This window comes from Lagenorhynchus albirostris, chromosome 7 (assembly GCF_949774975.1).
Source record: "Lagenorhynchus albirostris chromosome 7, mLagAlb1.1, whole genome shotgun sequence".
Lineage (NCBI taxonomy): Eukaryota > Metazoa > Chordata > Mammalia > Artiodactyla > Delphinidae > Lagenorhynchus > Lagenorhynchus albirostris.
Genome location: NC_083101.1, coordinates 59,777,577 through 59,803,179, shown reverse-complemented (window position 1 = coordinate 59,803,179; position 25,603 = coordinate 59,777,577).

Below are 25,603 nucleotides of genomic sequence, written 5' to 3'. Positions count from 1 at the left end.
GTATAACTATTAAGTGATTCCTGGTGTTCATTACAAAATCAGAAAGGTTTTGATTACAAAGAGTATTTATGGTTAATAGCATTTCATGGATATTTGTACAAGTAGTACTAGCAGAGGTGGCAATATTGTTTTAAATTGGTGAATTATCATTGTTATGGGCTCAATTATGTGCCCCTAAAATTTATATCCTGAAGCTCTAACTCCCATGTGATTATATTTGGAGATAAGGCCTTTAAGGAAGTAGGTAAGGATAAATGATGTCATAACGGTGGGTCCCTAATTCATGTGACTGGTGTTGTAGGATAGGAAGAGGCACCAGCCTCCAGAATGGAGAGAAGAGAAACCTCTGTGTTTTTGTTTTTTTGAAGCCACCTAGTCTGTGATATTTTGCTCTGGCAGCCCTAGAAGAGTAATATGATTATTATTGGATGGTAATTCAATGATGGTCATAGGAGAACCAATAAAGAGAAATACCAGACACCCAAACCTCCTGGTAACTGTCATCTATAGGATGATGGCACATGACCTAATTAGACTGCATTTGCCAAACTTAGGGTATAGACAAGGTAGAACACAGAACTCTTGCCTGACTATTGCAACCAAAACTCCTCCCTGCATTATGTACTGGCCACATAAGGACTTGGTGTGTGGGGGGAAGGGGAGGAAGATAGGAAGATATTGTCATTTGATAATATACCATACTTCATTTAAATTTAGGTAATTTTACCTAAATGTCTTCTGTGTTCATCTTACTCTTTTTTTTTTTTTGGTGGTACGCGGGTCTCTCACTGTTGTGACCTCTCCCGTTGGGGAGCACAGGCTCCGGACGTGCAGGCTCAGCGGCCATGGCTCACAGGCCCAGCCGCTTTGCGGCATGTGGGATCTTCCCGGACCGGGGCACGAACCCGTGTCCCCTGCATTGGCAGGCGGACTCTCAACCATTGCGCCACCAGGGAAGCCCCCCATCTTACTCTTGACAATAATGCTTTTCTGCCTGAGTCAGCACAGTTGAAATCTTAGAGGGTCACATATGCAGGGAACTCAGTAAGTTTTATAAACCAGATCTCACATTAAGCTATCAAGTAAATTTTCAATCCAGAAACAATTTACCCTGTAAAATATGACATTTCCTTCTAGATATTTGAAAGAGAAGAAACTAGAAATTGGTAGTGGAATGTAACAAGGAAATTGATCCACATATTCTTTTAAAAAATGCATTCCAGTTTAATTAAAAGTAATGTTTTATTTCCCCTGCCTACAAATTGTCTAGATAGAATACACCCAAGGTCTTTAGAAGTGCTGACTACGAGATATGTGAGTTGAAATATCATAAGGAAATTCTCTGTGAAATTATTTTTTAAGATTTGACCTATATCTGTCACAGAAAGGTTTGTGACTTAACTTATTTATTAAGCTTTTATTGAACATGAACAATGTACCCATCATTATATAATAGAAAATAAGAGAAATTAAAAGCTTGAAACCATTAACATATTGATTACATAGGCAGTAAATTCAAGTCAATCTGTAAAAGATCAAAGTAATGGTTATTTATGTAGCATAATCTATATAAACAGAAAGAAAATGATACATGAGTATAGAGTGAAGGTAGAACTTTTGGAGGAATCTAGAGCTATATTTTGCAATTGCATAAAAGCACCCTTCTCCTCATCTCCATGGCTGAAAACCTTGAATGCATCCTTCCTTCTTCTCCTGCCTTCATATTTTAGAACACATTTTGTAAATATGTGATTGGTTGTACTTTGAAAAGATCCTCCTCTATCTTTTCCTTTCCCTTTCTACTTGAGTTCAAAACTCTCCTCCTTTGTGAGGGTTGGATTATTTTAATAATTTCTTTGTCTCCACTAAATTCCAGGAATTTGCCTCACACCTGTCCTGCATTTTTCTATCCTGGGTTCTTCTAAAGCCTTACATCACGTTTCTCACCTGTGTTTAAAGTTATAAGGACTTCTATTGCCTGCAGCATCTGGTATGTTATTTTTTCTCTGACAATCAAATTTATCTTAATCTAATCGTAAGGTTTTACCTTATCTTTATAATCCATTAATGCCTACCACACTCTCCAGTCAGGGCAGATTGCTGATGAATTTTCACTTATACCCTTGAGTTGTATGCTCTGTTTAGTTCTCACTTCTGTCCTTGACTGTAGTGACATCCTTGCTCTTCTTAGCTTCTTTTTCTGCTCCTCTAGTTTTAGTTCACTTCTGCCCCTTAGCATCTGACGTCTTCTAGTCTGGACTGGGCTCGGATTGCATATATATTAAGAATTGTGCAGTTGAAATTTAATTCATCTTGTGTTTTGCCCATTGTTACGTTATGCCATTTGTAAGATCTCTGAAAACAGGGAACAATATTTTATATTTACAAAAATATGCATATAAATATAGTTATAGCTATTCTATGATCTTCTATTGAACAAATAAATATTACATATGGGCTAATTTGATAACTGCCACATAAATCCATGATGCCAATTTTCTACATGTACCTATAAACTTTGTATATAATAACATGAGAATAGAGTCATTTGAGGATATTAAGAATATATTTGTTCTTGATAATGCAGTGTTTATCTGTCAGTCATTAATGAAAATTGAGCTGATTATTTAAGGCTACCTGAAATGTAATTCTGCTTAAGAAAAAATAGACATGACTTTTAGTAACCAAATAAACCAAATTTAGTGTGACTAAATGTGTGTGATGTGTGCAAAGTAGATGAGAAGATATTGAAGCTAAATAGTTATAAGCACACAGAATAGTTGAACAAGAACTTTTTTTAAAATAGGTGATGTTCAAGTATGGACTAAATTTGTGAAATTCAAATACAAGAAGGTGAGTTATTCAGATGATAAGCTCTCATTAGAAAGAAAATCACAGAGTAGATCACAATGAATATTAAAGACAACATTGATAATGTATGCCTCACTGATTTGAATCTTTAGGATGGTGATTTAAAGACACTAAAAATCCATGTTTATGCATGTTCTGTAATGAACTGAATAAAAAATATGGGACAGAGTAAAGGCACTTCCAGCATGAGAACGTAAGCCCCACTTTATTTTAACAACGTATATCACTGCCCACCTCTGATTCCTCTGAGTTTGATCTTGGGTGAACCAAACTTAAGTGAATTTATTTTACATCATCTATTTTCCAAATAAGTCTGGGTATATGATTAAATTTTCCCAGCTGAAAAGAAAGTTAGGCTTTATTATTTGTCTTTTTATGCCTGTATGGTACCTTGTGTTTACCTAGTGGTTTGCCATTTTCAGGGCATTTTTATGTGCATTATTGCATTTGATTTCTTTGAGATAATTAAGGAAAGATTATTACATTCATTTGTAGGTGTGGAAGCTGAGGCTCAGAAAAATGACTTACTTATGGCCATATATAATGGTACAGATGAGAGCAAAATCTTTAGATCGTTATTTTTGCCTTTGAGGTTATTACAATCTAATTGAGGAGTCAGAATAAAAAGTGAACTAAGTTAATTAACTTATTAAAATAATAATACAAGATTGCTTTGGCTATTCGGGGTCTTTTGTGTTTCCATAAAAATTATGAAGTTTTTCTAATTTTGTGAAGAATGCCAGTGGTAGTTTGATAGGGATTGCATTGAATCTGTAGATTGCTTTGGGTAGCATAGTCATTTTCACAATATTGATTCTTCCAATCCAACAGCATGGTATATTCATCTGTTTATGTCATGTTTGTTTCTTTCATCAGTGTTTTATAGTTTTCTGAGTTCAGGTCTCTCCCCTCCTTAAGCAGGTTTATTCCTAGGTATTTTATTCTTTTTGTTGCGATGGTAAATGAGATTGTTTCCTTAATTTCTCTTTCTGATTTTTCGTTGTTGGTGTATAGGAATGCCAGAGATTTCTTTGCATTAATTTTGTATCCTGCAACCTAACCAAATTCATTGATTAGTTCTAGTAGTTTTCTGGTGGCATCTTTAGGATTTTCTATGTATAGTATCATATCATCTGCAAACAGTGATAATTTACTTCTTCTTTTCCAATTTGTATTTCTTTTATTTCTTTTTCTTCTCTGCTTGCCATGGCTAGTGAATAAGAGTGGACATCCTTGTCTTGTTCCTGATCTTAGTGGAAATGCTTTCAGTTTTTCACCTTTGAGTATGATGCTTGCTGTGGGTTTGTCATATGTGGCCTTTATTATGTTGAGGTAGGTTCCCTCTATGCCCATTTTCTGGAGAGTTTTTATCATAAATCGGTGTTGAATTTTGTCAGAAGCTTTTTCTCCATCTATTGAGTTGATCATATGGTTTTTATTCCTTAATTTGTTAATATGGTGTATCAGATTGATTGATTTGTGTATACTGAAGAACCCTTGCATCCTTGTGATAAATCCCACTTGATCATTCTGTATGATCCTTTTAAGGTGTTGTTGGATTCTGTTTGCTAGTATTTTGTTCAGGATTTTGCATCTATGTTCATCAGTAATATTGGTCTATAATTTTCTTTTTTTGTGATATTTTTTTCTGGTTTTGGTATCAGGGTGATGGTGGCTTTGTAGAATGAATTTGGGAGTTTCTCCCTCTGCAATTTTTTGGAAGAGTTTGATAAGGATAGGTGTTAGCTCTTCTCTAAATGTTTGATAGAATTCGCCTATGAAGCCATCTGGTCCTGGACTTCTGTTTGTTGGAAGATTTTTAATTACCATTTCAATTTCATTACTTGTGATAGGTCTGTTTAAATTTTCTAATTCTTCCTGGTTCAGTCTTGGAAAATCAGGCTCCCTGACTTCAAATTATACCACAAACCTACAGTAACCAAGACAGTATGGTCCTGGCACAAAAATAGAAATATAGATCAATGGTACAGAGTAGAATGTCTAGAGATAATCCCACACACATGTGGCCACCTAATTTACGACAAAGGAGGCAAGAACATACAATGAAGAAAAGACAGCCTCTTCAATAACTGGTGCTGAGAACACTGGACAGCTACATGTAAAAGAATGAAATTAGAACACTACCAAACACTATACACAAAAATAAACTCCAAATATATTAAAGACCTAAATGTAAGACCAGACACTATAAAACTCTTAGAGGAAAACAGGAAAAACACTCTTGACAAAAACCACAGCAAGATCTTTTTTGACTCACCTCCTAGAGAAATGGAAATAAAAACAAAAATAAATGGGACTTAATTAAACTTAAAAGCTTTTGCACAGCAAAGAAAACCATAAAAAGACAACCCTCAGAATGGGAGGAAATATTTGCAAATGAAACAACAGACAAAGGATTAATCTCCAAAATACACAAACAGCTCATGGAACTCAATATCAAAAAAACAATCCAATTAAAAAATGGGCAGGGGCTTCCCTGGTGGTGCAGTGGTTGAGAGTCTGCCTGCTGATGCCGGGGACACGGGTTTGTGCCCTGGTCTGGGAAGATCCCACATGCCGCAGAGCGGCTGGTCCGGTGAGCCGTGGCCGCTGAGCCTGTGCGTCCGGGGCCTGTGCTCCGCAACGGGAGGGACCACAGCAGTGAGAGGCCCTCGTACTGCAAAAAAAAAAAAAAAAAAAAAAGGGCAGAAGACCTAAATAGACATTTCACTAAGGAAGACATACAGATGGCCAAGAGGCACATGAAAAGATGCTCAACGTCACTAATTATTAGAGAAATGCAACTCAAAACTACAATGAGGTATCACCTCATGCTGGTCAGAATGGCCATTATCAAAAAATCCAGAAACAATAAATGCTGGAAAGTGAGTGTGGTTAAAAGGGAACCCTCCTGCACTGTTGGTGGGAATGTAAATTGATACGACCACTATGGAAACAGTATGGAGTTTCCTTAAAAAACTAAAAATAGAACTACCATATGACCCAGCAATCCTGCTACTGGGCATATACCTTGAGAAAACCATAATTCAAAAAGAGACATGTACCACAGTGTTCATTGTAGCACCATTTACAATGGCTAGGACATGGAACCAACCTAAATGTCCATCGACAAATGAATGGATAAAGAAGATGTGGCACATATATACAATGGAATATTACTCAGCCATAAAAAGAAATGAAATTGAGTTATTTGTAGTGAGGTGGATGGACCTAGAGTCTGTCATACAGAGTGGAGTAAGTCAGAGAAAAACAAATACCATATGCTAACACATATATATGGACTCTTAAAAAAAAAGATACTGATGAGCATTGTTGCAGGGCAGGAATAAAGATGTAGACATAGGGAATGTACTTGAGGACATGGGGTGGGAGTGGGAAGCTGGGGCAAAATGAGAGAGTGGCATGGACATATATACACTACTGAATGTAAAGTCGTTAGCTAGTGGGAAGCAGCAGCATAGCACAGGGAGATCAGCTCAGTGCTTTGCAATGACCTAGAGGGGTGGGAGAGGGAGGGTGGGAGGGAGGCTCAAGAGGGAAGAGATACGGGAACATATCCCCATATATGGGAATATGGCTGATTCACTTTGATGTACAACAGAAACTAACACAGTGTTGTGAATCAATTATACTCCAATAAAGATCTATTAAGATCTATTAATACAGATATTTCAATTACAAAACAAGTATAGAAGAGGCAGTTTTTTGCCCCATCTTTAAATTTTAAGTTTTTTTCTCCTCCTTCTCAAAATAATCGCAGTCACATATAAGTAGCCAGTGAATGATAACCTTAGAGAAGTGACCTGTTTCATCTCAGTGAGCATCTGACTTCCAGCAGGTGATCTCATCTCCTGTAGCTCCTCAAAGGTTTATGCCTAAAACATACTCAAGATGTAGAAAAGAAACACATTTCAAACTTTAGACCCAGACACACTCTCACCTATCTTTGTCTGACACAGAGCAGTTCTTAGTGAGCAGAGAAAGAATTGAGATGGTGAAAAGAACAGACTGTGATTGAAACGTTTTTCACTACAATCCGTGCACCTGGAGGGCTGAACTTTGCCGGGAATGACCCACGGTTTGCTGATGATGCCAGAAGTGAAAGCTGGGGCCTTGACTTGGGGTAAAGGCTAATGTTCCCTCTAATGTCTATGGGCTGTGAGTCAATGACCTTATTAGTTGATTAACAAGTTTTGAAAACTGAGTTTATTGTTATGATCAAATAAAACTTAGAACACAACTGTTTTGAAACACTTAATGAGATGCATAGTCATGATGGTATTTCATGGTAATTAGACAGAAAGGGTTAGAGACTTGGAAGATCCAATGAAAGGCTTCAAGTACTTTAGAATTTTCTGGCATCCCCAAGCCTAGGGTGAGATGGGGAAGAGCAAGAAAGGTTATAACATCCGGATTTCCAAAGAGATCAACCATGTTGATTTGTTTAATGATACCTTATACCTCTTTTATTCTATTTAACTGTATTTTAATCCATTATCTCAAAATATTTATTGAGCTTTCCTGTCTGAGCCATCGTTTCTATGCTGGGCATATAAAGGGGAGAGGTTTTACGTGTCATGAGAGAAATAGCTATTTATTGGGTGCCTGATCTGTGCCCAGTGGAATTCTGAGTGCATCATGGATGTTTTCTCACAAACTCATGAAGCTGTTTCTATAATAATCTTACTGGTGTGGCAGTAGGCACAGAGATCTGGGGTGGAATTAATTAAATATGTTTGTGGTGGAAGAGTTTAGCAAACTGCCTGTCACAGTATTGGTATTAAATAAATGCCAAGAAAATAATGCTTAAATTAAAATGTTTAATTTGGTAAATTGAGGTGTTAGATTCAGGGCTTCTGTTTCTGACGTTCCTACTAGCAGAGTGTATGAATAGACTTTGGAGTCCGTGTCTTAATTCTACTTCTAGATAAATGACTTGAACAAGTTAGAGAAACTCTCGCAAACTCAGTGTTCTTATGTTAATAATGAAGGTACAATATGTGACCTGCAGTGTTTGAGGAATGATAGAGGATGGTATGGACAGTGTTGTTTGTATAGATATACGCTAGATCTTCAATGAATAATGGGTATTATTTTCATTACATTACATTTTCAATAAACTTTTCTTACATTTGAAGGAGGCTGGACTCAAACCTCAGATCGGGTTCGCTTTCCTCTGTATTTTGTTCATATCCTTATTAATGTCTTTCCTCCTAGTTTTACTTAAATGGATTCATTAGGATTATGTGGTCAATAATTTCATATTAAAACCTCTATCCTACAGATTATATCATGTGAACTCTTTGAAACTGGTTTTCCTAAAATTTAGCACATCAGTCTAGCAAACACCTATTGGCTCCTTTTTTTTTTTTTTTTAATTCATGTTTTGCTGCGTTGGGTCTCCGTTGCTGTGCGTGGGCTTTCTCAAGTTGTGGTGAGTAGGGGCCATTCTTCGTTGCGATGCTCAGGCTTCTCATTGCAGTGGCTTCTCTTGCTGCAGACAACGGGCTCTAGGCATGCGGGCTTCAGTAGTTGTGGCTCGTGGGCTCCAGAGCGCAGGCTCAGTAGTTGTGGCGCACAGGCTTAGTTGCTCCGCGGCATGTGGAATCTTCCTGGACCAGGGCTCAAACCCGTGTCCCCTGCATTGGCAGGTAGATTCTTAACCACTGCATCACCAGGGAAGCCCCTATTGGCTCCTTCTTCTACTTTCCCCAACTAGTTCCTTTCTCCCAAGTTTCCCTATTATTCTATGATAGGTATTTTGCATCAGCTTCATTTTTGGTTCTATTTCATAATCCTAAACGTGTGTGTGTGTGTGCGCGCACAACTGGGTGTATGTCTGTGTTAACCTTTTTCTTACCTATTTGTAATTTAAGGTTATCTTTTTTTTTTTTTTTTTTGCGGTACGCGGGCCCCTCACTGCCGTGGCCTCTCCCGTCGCGGAGCACAGGCTCCGGACGCACAGGCCCAGCGGCCATGGCTCACGGGCCCAGCCGCTCCGCGGCACGTGGGATCCTCCCGGACCGGGGCACGAACCCGCGTCTCCCGCATCGGCAGGCAGACTCTCAACCACTGCGCCACCAGGGAAGCCCAAGGTTATCTTTTTTATGTATCTTAGTATCTTAGATAATTTTTGGAACAAGTTGGGGTATAAACAAAAACTGAAAAACTGGTTTACTAGAAAATAATGGAATTGTTTTTATTTCCTAAGTTACCTGCTTTTCCTTTCAGTGCTTTAGTTTTGGTTCAGTCATAGATCAGGCTCAGTAGTTGTCACATTTGGGCTTAGTTGCTCTGTGGCATGTGGGATCTTCCCAGACCAGGGATCCAACCCATGTCCCCTGCATTGGCAGGCTGATTCTTAACCACAGCACCACCAGGGAAATCCTAAATCATTAATTTTATATTTAAATAAAAATAAAATACCATATTTGCAGAGATAATTTTCAACTTTGGTCGTCTGACTAGTATCCATTTTGTTTTGTTTTTTTGCGTGCTGGCTTGTGAAGTTATGCTTGATAATATATTCAAAATACTGAGGTCCCTTGATGAACTCAGATGTAGGTAGGTAGGATAATAGAGAACTCCAGGGGTACTTGGAAATGTAATGATGAATTAGACCTATTTTCTTTCACAAACTGCTTTCCAAGCACATTGTAGTGAATACAAAACACATTTCGACATCTTAGGTGATAGGGATTTCTCAATACACAGGGCAATATTTTATAACTCCTTCAGCAATATAAATCCAAGTGTAGAAATACAAAATAGTATGACTTTGGCTGCCAGTGGAAAAAAAACATATTTCAGTCTAATTCTGTCAAAATTCTCAGCCCCTACTCCGCTGGAGTAGTTTATTGTCTCAATCTGGTGTTCGTCCTTAAAGAAAACTTACCATGACCTCAACTTCAGTACTCCGTGTGGTTTAAAAGGAGTTTTGCCTGAGTGAAGAGAGGATACATTTCCAGTAAAAATCAAGGATTTTGCATATGTACATATGTATTTGCGCTTAAGATGTATATAGTTATTTAACCTTTTGTGCCATAAAATAAGACATCAAATGAGGAAGAAGCAACTAACTTGTTGAATCAAATCACTGTCTTCCAATGATTATATATCTTACATAGCACAAAGATTGCATGCATATGAATGAATGCAAATGATTTACTTTATGTTCCCTTGCAATTTAAATCTGCATGTTTTTAATAGTTTTCTTCCTATCTAATAGTTTTTATTTTATAGTATTTCATGTGATGATCAACTTAACTTACTTTTAAAGTTCCTTCTTCAGATTTCATGGTAAGACAAGAAAGACACTGACAAAAATGGCTGGTACATTTGTTTAGTAGATGCTGTCAGTGCTACATGTCTGAAGGGCTCTAAATTGTCCCGAGTTGGTGTAAAGATGGCCTGTATTCAATGATGTTTAAAAATAGTAAAAATATTATGATTATTAAATCCAATCAACATGCTGTAGCAGTAAACCATCATTACCTTATATTTTTTAAAATGACTTCTCATATCCAGTTTTTAATTCAGCCAACGTGAGTTGGTTAACAACTGTGTGCAAGAAAATAGTCTCAGGGAGTGTAAATCTGTTTAAAATAGTTACTGGCCTGGAATACTTACAGAATCCCACATGTAAATCTTTCATGAACTTACCACGAGAGATTCTGAGAAAGAAAGAAGTCAGATTTCCCTTGTCTTTTTTATTTGAGTATTCTTGGGCATTTGAACCCATGGTTGTCAACACCAAAACCTATAATGGTTAATTCTCAAATATTTAATATTTTTTATTTATCATAAATTATACTACTCAATGTAGCATCATATTTTGTAAAGCTGTAATGGAAGAAGCATCTTTGGAATCTATGTAAGGTTTGACCTTATCATAACTTCATCAATAATTATGACAATTTGTTGTTAATTAGCCACTAGGCTTCAAGCACTACTCCAGGAGTTTGAACATTGAAAGTCCAAGACCTTTACAGAAAACATTAATGAAGGATTCTGAAAATAATTTTATAATAACGATATATTCACACTTGAAGAATATCATAAACTTCTCTGAAATAGTGACCTCCAAAGCCTAGTCAGAGAAATGCAGTTGGGATGATTATGTCAGAAAATCCTGAATATATATATCCATGAATTTATGAATTCATAATGCTTATCTATAGAAATTTTAATCCACTACACTTAGGATGTAAACTGATAAAACTTAAAAAAAAAAAAAAACCTAGTAAGTGATTCTAATAAAGGAGATCTGAGGACTACACTTTGAGAAAACTTTACATGGTTTCCTGAGTAAAGTTTAAGAATTTAGATTTAAGGATATCTATGCCGAATATCTCAATCCACTCCTGCAGTTCATAGAGTATATGACACTGTGAAACCACCAAAATTTCAGTGCAGTAATCATCCACAAGAACCTTGATGTGATTTCCCTTCTCTAAGATCTAGGAATTTCTCAACTTGAATTCAAATGTAGAGGGTCATCTAAAGATTCATATGAAGTCCTTGGTGTGGTATCTTTCCCTGTTAAGGAAAAAAATGATACAATACCATCAAGTGTCTGAAAAAATATTTTTTTCTGTGTGAGAGTAGGGGAGTGTGAGTTCTACTTTTATTGATATTCAAATACTATTATTAAGACCTCATCATATAAACAGTTAATTAAAATACATCCTCTTCATTAACTAAGCTATAATATTATCAAATAAAGAATTCACTACCTTTGGCCCCAAAATGAAATGGTTACCTCTTTTCATTTATTGATATTTTAAAATGTGATATTGACATGCCTCTCTATTTGTGTGGCATTTACTACTAGTATGACTTAGGTTATTAATCTTTAAAACACATTTTGGACTATAGAAGTTTTAGTGTATTTTCATGAAAAACTGCAAAGCAATAGAAGAGATGAATTCTTTACAATAGCTAATTTGTGTTATCGAAGACGTTCTTATTTCCTGATTTACACCAAGGTTTGGCAAAGTACGTCTATGTACCAAAGCCATCTGTTGTAAACACAATTTTATTGAAACACAGCTGTGCTCACTTGTTTTTCTGTTTTCTGTGGCTCATTTTACACAACCAAGGCAGAGTTGAGTACTAACAATGGAGGGCATAGGACTGAAAAGCATAGAATATATACTACTAGGCTCTTTAGAGAGAAGTTAGCTGATGCTTAATTTAGACAGCTGAGAGAACAGTAGTTAAGTATATATTGTCTACATTAGAAAACACCAGATTTAAAATAAAATATTAAGTATTTGATTGCTTTAATATGCTGATTTATAACAGAATCTACATTGCGTATAATAGGGTAATAATCTGTTCTTCAGGCTATTAAAATCTTGATAAATAGGTGAACCAACACCTGTAATTTAAATTGTGCTTATTTCTATTGTTAGAAATACTATATATTTTCTCAACAGGATTAGAAAACACCACTTTCATATTTTAAAATAAGGTATAGATATACTCCCATTGAAGAAAAAGATATGAATATAAAATAATTTTTTGTGTTTTCTTAAATATTCACTGTATTCACTATATTTCTTAAATATAGTTTTTTTGTGTTTTCTTAAATATTCACTGTAGAGTTCAACTTTCCCTCAAATATGTCTTTTTTTTTTTTTACCTTTAATGTCTTATTTTCCTTCTAAAAATTCTTGTTGAAAGTGTGTAGGTTCATAATACTGAGTCTTTATATATTTTCTTAGGTTGAAATTTGATATAGCAAATCAGTAATTTGGGGATGACTGTGGAGTGTTCGCTTAGAAGCTCATTCCTCTGCTTCTAGGTTTTAGCAACAATTCTGAAGGAAGTAGGCATTACCATCTCCAACCCTCAGGGATCTTGGAAAGTGTGTCTGTGTGTAAGCAAGATTTTTGTTTTAATGACTGGTAAGAGTTTAGGGCCCAGGAAGGAAGAATGTGAAAAGGCTTGCAATATCGCCAGTTGCAAAGGTGATAGAATATCATTAATGCCTCCACTGAAAAATACTGTAAGTCCAGAGATTATTTATGAGAAATTACAGAAAGCTTTGAGAGTACAAACATTAATCTCACTTTCACACCAATTTTATTATTGTCACTTAGTAAGTAGATCTCCACTTAATGATTTTTCTAATGTGTTATTAAAGTTGTTTCCCATTATAATCTAAATAAATGGCAACTGATGTCAGATTTGCATTATATTTATATTTGAAAATGTACTCAGTTATGAAAATTGCTAATTTTTCAGTTGACGCTCAAAGCGACGACTACATTTTATGATGTGTCATTTAAAATACTGTTTTGTAATCCGTAAGTCACTCAGCTCCTTAGGCTGATCCTCCTCAAAATAAATTCCTTAGATTTAATTTTTTAGTTCTTTTATGAAAGAACTATAAATGTTCTGATGTTTTTTATGTTGTTCTGTTGCCAGTCATTGTAGATATTCCCTTTTTTGAAAAGAAAAGAAAGATTTTTAAGAAAGACTTTTACGCTTTCACATTCTGTGTATGTGTGTGTGTTTGGATGTGTGTATTTTACAGAAGACTTCGGCCCCCTTCATTGTAAATTAAGGTTCCCAAGAGAAAATAAAGATGGAAAAAATTAATCTGTCTCTGTAAATAAATGGATGGGCTCTAAGCTTTGTAGCCATCTCGCTTGCAGCAGATTAACTGTGACAGATGGACTCTTTAGCTACCCATCATTCACTTTATAAGTTTCAGGTTCTACCTATGTGCCACATAACCTCAAGAAAGACAAGCTTTCCATTATAAATGAAAAAATGACTTTATTCACCACCGTTGTGATAGACTCAATTTTTAAGTTACTTATCATAACCATAAAAAAGAATAGCAAGTATATTAATCAATGGGATTTTAAGTAACTACATGTCATTAGTGCTAAGTTGAAATTTACCTGCTATAGATCCTTCACTTAACAATTTGCAAAAGTGAAAAATATTCAACTGAAATATTCAAATACATATAAGGTCTTGGGCTGGGGTATGTCTGCTTTGCCTCCATCTCATTTTTCCCATTTTAGGAGTCCTAGTAGAATTCTTTCCTCTTCTCACTCGCTGATACTTAAAGATTTTCTTTCTTTTTTCCTATTTCTTCTTCCTCTTTCTAATAGTAATATCCAGAATCCCATGTGTTTACTGCTATCCATTTCTCTTCTTGGGTTTGGGGCTAAATGTGTCTTTTGGGGTAGGAACAAGTAGTCATGAGAAAAAAAGGGCAATTTCCATTCTTATCACTGTGTCCCCTTATACCAAGACAAAACCCCAGATTGCTTCCTACGTCAAATTATTCATCATTTAGAAATACTTAAATACTTTCCAACTCCTTGTGCATCTGGAAACTCAACTTTTCCTTTCTTTAGCAGGGTTTTAAAGAAAAAAAAGTAAAAGGGATTAGAGATCAAGAGGAAAATTGAAGCATCTTTTGGCACTTCTTTTTTTTTCCCCCCTCAAGTTTAAAACCACAGAAACATCTCAAAAAGAAACAAAAGAAACAGAAAAGTCAGCAGGATTGCTAGATGACTTTAGTCAACAAATATGTAATACCATGTATAGACCCGACACTGGCACTGGTGTAACAAGAAAAATTAAGTCTCTGAACCCATGTACTATATAGCCTAATTAAAAATAGATATTCTTTAATTCACTCCTAAAATATGTATGAAATGGTAACTTTGAGACTGTTCTTTAAAAAAAAAAAAACACATGTGGTATGATATGGGAGTACAGAAGGGTTTTAACTGACTCAGTGAAGTCAGTGAAGAATCTCATGGAAAAGAAATGGTGCTGAGCTGCATTTTGAAGGATGAGTGAAAGTTGGTTAAACTAATATGGAAAAAGGGAAAGTATAACAGGAAAAAAATCTCTGTGGCAGGCGAGTTTATATATACATATTGAGTACAAATAAAATAAAAACAAAAATTAAAAGAGCTAAGGGCAATCGGGGGACAAGGTTGGAGATAGAGAGCAGAGAAGATCACACACGGCCTTGAGGAGACTTTAAAGAATGTTGGTCTAAATGTGCATGTGGATAGCAGCCGTGGAAAGGATTTCAGTGTGAGGAATTACCGTGCTCTGAATCGCACTCTCAAAACATCTGTTCGGAGCAGAATGGAGGGCAGATTTGAGGAGAACCATAACTGAGACAGAGAAATCAGCCAGGTGGCTATTGAAGGAGTTCAACGGAGAGATGCTTGATAGTAGCTTGGAGGTGGAGAGAATAGGAGAGTTATGTTAAATATTAAAAAAACGAAAGGAACAGGCTAAAAGAGGGCAGGATGGAGGAACTATTGAATCACACAGCTTCTGTTGTTGTTTTAATGTCAGAAAATTCGAATATGCTTAAGATCATTGAGAAGGATCCAGTTAAGAGAGAAAGGGGGAAGAGCCACAACAAGTGTTTCAGAGATGGGAGAATTTATTGAAATAGTAGATGTGGTGGCAGGAGAGAAGGGGTTTTAATCCTAGAGCCAAAGCTTAGTAATTTTTTGGGAAAAGGACAGAATACATTTTTCTGTGGAAAACAATATTTTATGTAGTAAATTGTGCTTATGGTATGCTATTATACTTCAAGAATATAATGGGTTAAGTATTCTGTGTTGGGCTAGCATTGGAAACTAGTCAAGTGTATCACTCACTCTCCTCTGCTGGAAGAAGTGGTCTTAGATTTAGAGGGATAATCAAACTCATGAAGAACAATAGGTTTTACCCAGCACCGAGTATATTTAGCTTTCCTACAGGATATAGGGCAAAAACCAACACAGCACACACAGTAACAGCATAGCACAAGTCTTGCACCTCCCAGCAACAGCTTCTAACGTCCCAACCATTTTGCACTTACAGTGTGTCTTGTCACAAGAGCCAAGTTGCATGTGTTCAGATAACTTTGGAGAAGTTCAAATGTATGTGACCAGCTAGCCGGGTGGCTCCCGTCAGCCTTCATGACTACACTTACCTGGGGTGGCAGCAACTCATCAGCACCATTAACTCATGAACTGTTTATAGCTGCTTGGTCTAGTCTGTCTTTCTTGGCCAGATTCTCACTTATCTGGGATCTGGTGAAGGTAAAATCCTATGCGTTCCATGAGATAATGGAATTTGGAAGATTCACCACATTTCAAGTCCTCAGGCATCCCCGAAGTTAGAAGAAAAGCCTCAGAACTCTGTTACTTCCCTTCTACTGCCATGTTTATTATTATTAACCCTTTACCTAATCATTTACTAAAACAATTTGTGGCAGTTTTGTTACTTTTGATTTGTTTTTTGCATTGTTTATAGTTTATCTAAAATTCTCTACAAAAATCAGGCAGTTACATATTTTTCACCTGTCTTGAATAATTACTTGACATAACAGCTTACATTTGTTGAAACTGGTAAGCAGTTGACTGGTAACTTACAAATTTTTATGTTTTATAAATGCAGATATTTTCAGAACTTGACACATTTCATTACTAAGAACAGAAATAATTCTATATATTAAAAATATTTCAGTAATTTTTCTGACATTAAAATGATTTTTTAAAAACCCTTAGCTGTTTCATTAGCAGCTGTTCATTAATTTATTCATTTAACATCCCATCAAACAATTATTAAAGAGCTCCTGTGTACCGAGGCTAGGCGATGGCATGAGTGTCAAGGAGGCTTAATCTAGGGGATTTAAATAACTATGATAAAGTATACTTTGCTTAATTCTCTTTGGAATTGGAGAAAAGTTTTTTCTTATGTGTACTATGTCAGTTAGGAATATGCAGCTATAACTCAAACTAATAGTAAGCAAAAAGTCCCCAAATGTCCTATTATTCCTATCTAATAATAAGTCTGGAGATATGTAGTCTTTGGGCTGATAGTACCATGGAACTGCCATAGCAGGGACTAGGCTGTTTTCTGCACTGTTACTCCATCATTTTTGTAGCTTTTCTCATCATGTTCCTTACCTCATGGTTGCAAGGTGGTAGTCTGTCCTCCCCCTTGTATCTTCATTCTATAGAGGAAGAAGGAAGGAAAGAAAAAGGTACACAAACAAATGTTAGCTATGTTTTCTACCTTTAATAAGCCTTAGTGGAGTCCCCACTCAACTTCTGTTTACATCTTTTTGGCTAAAACTGTGTTCCATGGCTACATCTGCTGCAAAGCATGGTGGAAATCTAAACATACTGAGACACATGTACTGATATCCTTAACAAAACTGGGGATTTATGAGGATATCAGATAGGCAACTCCAAGTGACACCGTGCTTCATATCATGTTATTTCACTTGGTCACTTTCTAAATCAATAGTATTTAGAAAATTATTTTTTGTTACATAACCTTAATTCCATATTTTATATGCTTATGCCAAACCTTCTTTTACCATATAGAGAATTATAGAAAATTAGAACTTAGATTATGATTCTATTTATGAAGACAAAAAACTTACTTTAAATGTTTTGTGACTTATAAATCTTAATTATTTTATAACTCTTTTATTCACCTTTCCTTTACAAGGTTTGACACTTGAGCTCTTTGACCAAGAACACCTTACAATGGCAAAACATAATATTAACATGCACTCATCTATTCCAGTTTGACAGTTACTTACAATGGTATAGAATTTTTTTTATTGAAATACAGCAGAAAAAATATTATCTTTTAAAGTTAGTTTATGTTTAAAATCACATTTATAACTAGAGATTTATTACCAATCAATATTTTCAGGGGGTGGTCGTGGTGGGATGAATTGTGAGGTTGGGATTGACATATATACACTAATATAAAGTAGATAACTTTATATGTAATAGTAGGTAACTAATACTGAAGTATAAAGTATACTAAAACTAAAGTATAAAATAGATAATAAGAACTTGCTGTATAAAAAATAAATAAAATTCAAAAAAGAAAAAACATTTTCATAATGTTTTCATCTATTACTATATAATTAACTTTCTAAAAGCTTATGATAAACTTTCTACATTACTAAGATATTTTTGTTGCATGTACTAAGATTTGTGAGTCTTAAAATCTTGTAGAATCATAGCAGTGATAAAAATTTCAAAGTAACAATTGATTTCATAAGTGCACTTATTAAGAGAGGATGCATCTACATTCATATATATATATACACACACACACACACACACACACACACACACACACACACAAGCGCCACAAATAATACATGAATAGAAGCAAATCTCTTTGTCACCCCCAACCCTTAATATGTAGAAGCTCTGGGAAAGAACTGATATTGTACAATGCAGTCAGCTTAGGTCTGTTTTAAATTGCTATTCACTACAATAAATTTCCAACAATACTGCAGTATTGAGATCTATATCTAGATTATTGTCTACCCTAGTGAAGCAATAGGTAATCATTTCAAGTTATCTCTAAGCAAGGATGGTAAGGTTTGGAGAGATAGGAGGCTAACATTTCCAAAAATTGAAGGAGAGTTCTCTGAGTTGGGATAGCAGAAGGTAGATCAATCAACAATGGCTGGTTGGTGGGCTTTAGACCTAAATACTAGTGACTTTTCTACAGCCAGGTAGGGGATAACATTTGGTGCATTCAGACCAAGGAATGGAGTGTGTCTATATTGCAGGAAAGAATAGATGTTAATTTCAGACACACCTTGGATTAACTACTATATCTTCCATTTACTAGCTACATGGCCATGGAAATGTATTTAATCTCTCTCAGCCTCAGTTTCATTGCTAAATTGGTGCGAGGATTAAAGTGGAAGGACCTAACAGAATGACTGACACATAACAGGCATTTTCAACACTATCTGCAGTAATAGTTCCATAGCTCTAAATACAGTCTGTATACTGAGATTTCCCAAATGTGTATCTTTAACTAGAAGCTCTCTCCTGAACTTCACACTCTTACTTCCAGCTGCCTGCTCAGCAGGTCTACTTGGATGTCCAGTAAGCACTTCAAGTTTATCATGTCCCACACTGAATTTCTGATCTAACACCTTTATCCAGTTTTCCCCAATGTACGCAATCCTTCTATTTGCTCTAAAACAATTAAGAGTGAGTCATCTTTGACTCCTTTTCTTTGGTATCCCAAAACTAATACCTCGCTAAATCTTATTAACATTACTGTTAAATTATGTCCAATATGGTACCCCTTCTCAACCCCTCTGCTGATATTTCCATGTACAAGGCACTATTTTCTTTAACCTGGTTATGATAACCACCTCATTATGATAACAGCCTCCTAACTAATGTACTTTCTCTCTGTCTCTTGTCCACCCCCACTCCCTATCAAAGTCTATATTTGACCAGCAGACAGTGGAATCGTGTCACAGCTCTGCTCAAAATACTTCCGTGCCTGTCCATCTCACTCAGAGTATAGGCCAATATCATTCCAAGTGCCTGCAATGTTCTGGATTATTTTTACTTCTTTACTGGATCTTTGACTTTCTCTACCTCTACTTTCCCTCTGGCTCACTGTGCTCGAGGCATCTTCTTCCTGGTGCAGAGCAAGTGCACATACATCTCAGGGTTTTTGCATTTTCTGTGCACCATGGCCCCTACCCACCCCCTATGCATGGATTGTTCCTCTTCCAAATGCCAGCTTTAGCTCAAAGGTCATCTCAATTAGGCCTTGCATGACTGTTTAGTTATCCATCCCTCTCTCCCTTACTCCGTGTCCCTTTTACTGATTCATTTTTCTTCATAGAACTTACCATATCACCTAAAATATGTTTTAGTTATTTACTTGTTTATGTACATGGTAGTCACTCAGTAAATGCTTATTACATGAATAAATGTGTAACTAGAAGTGGTTAAAAGTAAACTTGAGTTTAGTATCCTCTCAACCTACATTTGAGGAAATAGAGATAAATAGGTCATTTTTGTTTTCCATCTAGCTTTAGAAGATGGTAATAAATTATAAAATTATGAAGTAAATCTTTTAATTTTTAAACTAAATTTATAGATCATTCAGTCCTTTTTAGTAAAAAAAAAACTGGAATTATGTATAATATACACTGATGAAAATTTAAATATTGTGACATAAAAGCTATGAACTTTTCCAGTCATATGTAGTTAGTATTTAGCCTTTCATGTAGGTTTTATAGCCTGTGTACACAAAGCCGAGACATAGGATTCTTGAAACATCTAATTTTTTCTTGACTTAAAATATGAAATACTGTATATTTGACCAGTGACCTGTGTTAAGAAGTCTCAATAGAAAATCCTTTTTCTAAATGACCATCAAAATCTAAATGATTAAATAGAATAGATCTGTATCAGCCTTCAAAGATAATTATGTAAGTGTGAATGTGTTGTCAAGAAAATAAGGTTGTATATATCATTAAGCGTGAGAAAATGCAAAAGCAAATACATAGCATTTATATGAAAGAAGAAATAATAGTCTGTGTGTTTGTAATTGCTTTCTCTATGTGCTGTGTGACAAATTGCTCACAGTCCTCACAGGATACTGTGCCTCTGCTTAAAAAGTTAAATGTTTCCCTGATGCCATTTATTACTTTAAATCTAAGTGTTGTCTCTTTGTTCTTTATTTTTTAAGATCGGAAAGTCTAACATAATGGGGGAGTTTATGACCCTTTTCGTACAAACCTTATCTCATCCCAATCCCTGCACTACTGGGAAAGCTCAATCAGGGTTGCTTTGGAGAAAAGAGCAGGACATATACACACAGGAGGGCATATACTGTTCGTTGGTGCCTCTACTCCCTTCCACACTTCTCTTATTCCCAGCCATTTTCCAGTAGTTGGACAAGAGATGGCCCTATGGCCCAGTCATTGACTCTAGTCAGTGAGATATAATCAAATCACTGACTGCCAAGGAAGTTTCTGGGAGGGAACAAAGTCAGCTGACATTTCCATTTAATCTTTTTCCTTTCTACTACTTACTGCCTGGTAAAATAGATATGGTGTCCAGAAATCCAGTGTAATTTAGATTCAACTGCTCTGAGGCTCACATAGAAAACTCAAGTTTGGAATTAAGTTAGGGGGTATAAAGAGAAAGAAGCAGCAGTGTTCAAGGGGTGTGTTACTTTGTATGGCTGCCTGAAAGACACCGTATGTTCTGGGAATCATGATCTACTTCCCTTTCCTTGGGTTGAAGCTAAGCAGAAATGTTCCTGGAAAATGCATCAATAGCTTCCTGATTTCTTCTCTTTTGACAATGATAGCAGCTTCTCTGTGGGCTAGTTCACAGCATTATTCTGGGAGTCATTCCTTGAGTCCCTTCAAAGAGCTTTATCTTCTACTTCTTGTGATGATATTGTGAGTAATTTCAGGCATGTTGGACAACTCAGCGCCCCATCAGGAGGCAGAAACCACACAGTAATTTGAACAGGACAAATTTAATGTAAAGAATAATTATAACAAGACTGTAGTAACAGTGATTACCTAGTGGGAGTATACAGATCTCTAAAGAATTCAGGAATAGTATATATAAGGACTAGTCACTACCCTTAGGCTATGATGGAATACCCAAGAAAGAGACCGATCTAAAATAACTCCTTCCCTAGGATCGAGATCCAGGCCTCACTGAGAGGGTGTGGTCATGTTACTGAGTCCAGACTTGCAGATAATTCACCCTTTGGGGTTCCTTAGGAGACTGCCCACAGCAGAACAGGAGCTGCACACACTTCAGGAACCTGGCCCTGCAGAGAGTCTGCACAATGCAGCAATTTGATGAGAAGAGCACACTGGATCTAGAAAGAGAAGTCCTGCGTTCTGCCATGTCCCTCCAGCACCCTCGACTGGCAAAGCAAAATTAGCATCGTGCCAGTTGGCAAAGTAGAAATATTCAGGGTTCAGCTCAGTTATCACAGAATAGGCAATGAAAATGTGCATTTGGGGCTGGGAGGCAATAAGTCAATCACTAGCGCTCATATGCAACTGAATTCTGACTAAATCACCAGTTCAGAGCCTTGGCGTTTGCACTTCTCTGGGCCCATGATAATCTTTACCCAAACCTGTGTGTAAATCTGCTGCTTCTGCACTCCTTTCTACCTCCTCAGTGAAAACTTCTATATTTATTAGTTTTATGAGTTGAATTGTGTCTCTTCAAAATTCATATGCTGAAGTCCTTACCCTTGGTACCTAAGAATGTGACCTTTGAAGAGAGGGTCTTTACAGAGATAATAAAGTTAAACTGAGGTCACTAGGAGCAGACCCTCATTTGATATGACCGGTGTTTTTATAAAAAGGGAAGATTTAAACACAGAGATACACATAGAAGAAAGGAGATAAGAGAGACAGAGGGAGGAAATGGACGTCCATAAACCAAGGAGAGAGGCCTGAAATAAATTTTTCCCCTCACAGCCCTCAGAAAGAACCAACCTTGAGGACACCTTGATTTCACACTTCTAGTTTTCAGAACACTGAGACAATTTTATGTTGTTTAAACTTTGTGGTACTTTTTTATGGCAGTCGTAACAAACTAATACATTAACATACTTGCGGTTACAAGTATTATAAATGTGGCTTAAACAATGAGTGTTCCTCTCCTACAATAGATGTACTGAAGTAAGTGATTCAGAGTGTGGGTCTGGCTCAATGCAATCAAGGCCTGACGTTGGCTTCTCTGCAATATTCATCGCCGTCCCCATTACACTGTAAGATGACTACAGTAGCTCTGTGCATCTTGTGCTCACAGGACAATGTTCAAGGGGCTGTCTTCATCAGAGAGGAGGATGTTTCTTGGAAGCATCTATTTCCCCAACAGATGTCTCCATAGTGTCTTAGAATAGTGTTCATACTCTCCACATCCGCGATGGGGCGATGGGAAAGTGAGTACGTGACAAGAGATGGGCTCTTCCACTAGAACCCAAGATGGGGGGAATAGCTGGGGCAGGCAAACAACCATGTTTGCTCCACCTTCCCTAGCCATCCTAGCTAATGTACAAATTTACCCTGGCCATTGCCTTTCCCTTTGCCAGCTGTCATTTTCTTTTTCAACACTTATGTTTTCTGAACTTACCTTATTTTGTTAGTTTCTTGTGAGTTTGCCTTGCTCCATTAGAATTAAACCTCCATGAACCCTGGAGCACATGTGTCTCGTTTGCCCCTATAGCCACACTTCCTCAGACAGCAGAGTAGATATTCCATAAAATATTAACATTGTCAATTGAGTGATGGTACTTGGGACACTTAGAAGTATTATCTCCTCTGTATTCCTCTACTAGTAAAACTTTCTAGTCCTGCAGAGAGCATTTACCTTTTTCTAATTTTTCTATTTCCCAAGAAATGTTTTTGAGGTGGTAGAAACTCCAGAAACTATTTTAGTACCACCGCACATACCGCCAACTGGGTCTCCAGGCTTGACTCAGTACAGCTGTGTAGTCAGTACTCCGATGCCATCATTCTGGTGTCTTAACTTGGTCCTGCAGGAAGCTGAACATCTCACCTTGCTCTGCCCCTCTACCACAGGGTTTATCATAAGATCAGCTTCTTGCTCTTTCCAAATGTGTGGTCATCATAGATATTACATATCAGATATTATACTTTCTCATATAAATTTCGGCCTCTCAAGAACAGCTTGATAAGTTGATGAGAAATCTCCTTCTCTATTCTGTGAAACTAAGAATTATAGTAAAGGTCCAGTAGTGTGAAACAAATTCCTCTTCTGCTTGTATTGTAAGAGTACGGATCACTTAGAGGGAACGAAGCCCTCTACCTTTTTGAAAAAGCCCTCAAAAAGAGATTTTTCAAATAAATATCTTTCATTTATATAACAGGCTTACAGTCATCACCAATTATGTGTCTTTTGTGCTTTTCATTGCAAGAGATGTAAACTTGAATTACTCAGGGTATTTTCCCTTGAGGATTTCCTATCTCAGTGGGAAAAACTGAGAGGTGTGCAAATAATACCCAGTACAGTAAGCATAATCTCAAGGAAAACTTTCACAGTTTGGTGGTGGTAGATAAGGTGAAGTGAACAACCAGGTCTGCTATGATATTCAGGGAAGGTTTTCTAGTATAGGTAAAAGTGTAAGAAGTAAGTCACCACCAATGTGTCGATAATTGAAACCAATGTTTTCTTGTTTTGAGGGTTTAGGAGAATGGACTTGTTTGGTTATTTCTTGGTTATCTTTCTGGCTTAAGGAAACAATTTTATTATATCATGTGGTTTTTGTGGGTCAGATATTTGGGATATGCTTGGGGACAGTGTTGTGGATACAAGTCAGAGGAGCTGGAACAGCTGGGTAATGATCAGGCCTCTCTTTGGTCAGGTAGTCTGCAGGCTTGCCCATGTGGAGTCTCCACATGGACTAATTTGGGCTTCCTTGAAGCCTGGCAGCTCAGGGCTCCCAGGCAACTTACGTGGTGACTTAGGTTCCAGTGTTAGGTTCCCAGCAAACAAGGTGGATGCTGTGTGCCCTTTCTAAGCTAGCCACAAAAGTCATGCAATGTCACTTCTTCATTGTATTGGTACACGAGTGTCCCAAGCCTGCCTAGATTCAAAGGTCAGGGAATATAGACCCTTCTTTTCAGTGGGAGAATTGTCAAGGTCACCTTGTAGAATTGTTACTCTGACAGGTGACATTGTTACACCATGCCACAGTCAGCTCTCTGGCCACAATTTATATCCCTCCCATTAGCAGAATACGCTTCCTTCTCCAGGACACACATCTCCCACCCCACATTTTTACCACAGCAATCCCAGGCTCAGGGTATACAATCGTTTCTTTAAACCCTATCTGCGTGTGGATAAAGCTATTTTGTGCACTTCCTAAGATACAGCTCCTTGAGTATCATTCTCGTTCATCAGAACCCCTGTGAATTAAAAAGACATAAGATAACCAATATAGGCAATCTGATTCAAAAAGAGAAAATCAGAGACCCACAGCAGTTGCTGGTATATAGCATTGCTGCCACTCAGCTGGGCACATGCTGTCAGTTGCTGGTTAGAGATTGATGCTGCTCTCTGGAGTTGTGCTCTGACACCTTTTGGCTACATCCCTTGGACATTATTCTTTTTCCATTAGAAGGGGCTGGTATGTATAAATAAGGAACTTCCTCAGATTATTTCTTGCTCAAAGTAGTTCAAAAGTCCAAAGGCCTATTTAAATTTGGACTACATTCTTTTCATTTCACTTTGAAATCATTTTTTTAAATGTGTACTTTTGTAAATGTATCAGTTGTAATCTACTACATTAGACAAATTCACATCCATAAATCTCTTTCCATTTCCTTGCCTCTTCTAGGGGCTGCCCATATTCCTTTGCTGGTGGTTCTAGGTCAATGAAACCTCTGCTTTCATTACTTTATCTCTCAATTCTGACTACCCTGCCTTCTCTTTCCCTTAGGAGGACTCTCTTGATTACATTGGCTTCACCCAGCTAATGCAGGATTACCTCCCCATCTCAAAATCCTTAAAGCTACAAAGTCCCTTCTGTCATCTAGGTAACATATCCACAAGCCCCCCCTGTGAGGCTGCTAAGGGAATACTCCCCTTAGAAGCGCTTTTTGTATTGAGATGTAGTATCTGTGAGATGTGTCCTTAAAATTCTCAGACAGCACTTTTGGTGATTATGATGTGTCAACATAGGCTCATCAGTTCCAATAAAGGCACTGCTCTGATGCGGGAGTTTGATTACAGGGGAGGCTATGCGTGTATGCAGGCAGTGGGTATATAGGAAATCTCTGTACCTTTCCTTCAATTTTGCTGTAAACCTGAAACTCCTCTCAAAATGTAAAATCTTAGGAGAAAAATAACATAGCAGCTTTTTCTAT